We start from the raw sequence: 2,213 nt of genomic DNA, 5'->3' as shown, positions 1-2,213 counted from the left end.
GCATCCCCCGCGGCGCGGGAAGGAGGAACGGTGGGAAGAGGAAGAAAATGGAGAGAGGAATCCTCGGGGGGGGAGAGGGGGAAAAAAAAGGGAAGATAAATAAAATCGGAGTAAATCGACACCGCCACGGCCGCGGGCGACGTGGCCGCGGGCTCTACGTGGCAGCGAGACACGACGGCGGGAACGGCTGGGATCGGGAAAAAACAACGGGAAGAAAAACACCCCGGAATTGTTCCCGGTGGGATTCGGCTCCCGTGTGAGGAGCGGGAGGTGCTGGGGAGGGGGGGGGTGATGCTGCTCCCGCCGTCCAGGCGCTGCCCTCATCCCTTGGGATGAGTCCGAGGGGTCCTGGACCCGCTCCGGGAGTTGGGGAACCCCCAGGGATGGGGGGTGGGGGGTGTCTCTGCCCCGCGGGGGGGTTTAGAGTGACCCGTGGGGGGGGAGAAGGGGGCGGGGTCCTTCCACCTCCTTGATAACATATTGATATATTGATACAATATTGATATATTAATGCAGTAATATACTGTTATATTGATATATTATTGATATATTATTAATATACATTAATATATTATTAATGTATTATTAATATATTATTATATTATTTATAACATTATATTATCAATTAATTAATATATTATTAATATATCATTAATATACTGTTTAGTATATTATCATTTCTATTATATTATTAAATTTTATATTAATATATTAAGATTATATTATTTATTATACTGTCATTTGTATTATATTATATATTAATTAACATATTATTAATATATTATTAACATATTATTGATATATTATTAATATATTATTAATATATTATTAATATCTATTATTCGGAGCTGCCACAGCCCCTGGAGCCGCTGGGCTGCCCCGGGGGCTCCGTCCCAGGACCCCCCGGATCCCCTTCCATGGAGGGGGGGCTCCGCACCGGGACCCTCGGGTCCCCAACCCCCCCTCCCCCCCCGGAGTGCTCCGCACCGGGATCCCCAGACTCCCCCTCCTCACCAGGATCCCCCAGATCCCCCTTTCCCTGCACACCGGGATCCTCAAGACCCCCTTAATCCGGAGGGGAAGGGACTCCACACCGGGACCCCCCGGATCCCTTTTCTTCCAGAGTGGGGGAGGTTCCTCACCTGGACCCCCTCAGAGACCCCTTTCCCTGCTGCGGGGGGGGGGCTCCGCACTGGGACCCCCCCGTTTCCCGGAGAGGGGCTTCCCACTGGGACCCCCCACCCCGACACTCCTCACCCCCTCCGGGCCCCCCGATGGTGGAGGGGGCTCCACCCTGGGACCACCGGGACCCCTGGACCCCCTTCCCCCGGGCAGGGGCTCCACACTGGGACCCCCAGACCCTCTTCCCCGGAAGCGAGGACTCCACACCGAGACCTCCCGGACCCCCTTCCCCGGGCAGGGACTCCGCACTGGGACCCCCTAGACCCCTTTTCCCGGAAGCGAGGTCTCCATACCGAGATTCCCGCGACCCCCAGACCCCCTTCCCCCGGGCCAGGAGTCCGCACTGGGGCCCCCAGAACCCCTTCCCGTGGAGAAGGGTCCACAGCGGGACCACCGGCACCCCCGGAGCGAGAAGGGCTCCACCCCTGGACCCCGACAGGAACCGGGATCCCAGACTCCTTTAGCGCGAGAGGGGGGGCTCCACACTGGGACCCCCCAGACCCCTTTCCCCAGAAGCGAGGGCTCCACACCGGGACCCCCGGACCCCCTTCCCCCGGGCCAGGACTCTACACTGGGGCCCCCAGAACCCCTTCCCGTGGAGAAGGGTCCACACTGGGGCCCCCAGGACCCTCTTCCCCCTTGGCGAGGGCTCGGCACGGGAACCACCAGGACCCCCGGACCCCCTTCCCCCGGGCGAGGGCTCCGCACTGGGACCCCCGGACCCCTTTACTGCAGAACGAGGCTCCGCACCGGGACCACCAGCACATCCAGACCCCCTTCCCCCGGGGCAAGGGCTCCTTACCGGGACCCCCAGACCCCCTCACCGCGGCGGGGGCTCAGCACCAGGACCCCCGTTCCCCCTCCCCCCGCTCACCTGCTCCACGGCGGCCGCGGGGCCTCAGGTGCGTCCGGGAGGGGCGGGGCCACCTCCTCTACCCCCCCCCTCCTTCCCCCGGTACAGGTGCACGGGGCGGGGCCTCCTATCTGGGAATAATGCCCGGTCCTAGTGCCGCCCGTCCCGGGAAGATCGC

Source organism: Neopelma chrysocephalum, unplaced genomic scaffold, assembly GCF_003984885.1.
Source record: "Neopelma chrysocephalum unplaced genomic scaffold, ASM398488v2 Primary Assembly neopelma1_160, whole genome shotgun sequence".
NCBI lineage: Eukaryota > Metazoa > Chordata > Aves > Passeriformes > Pipridae > Neopelma > Neopelma chrysocephalum.
Note: the sequence above shows the minus strand (reverse complement) of the source record.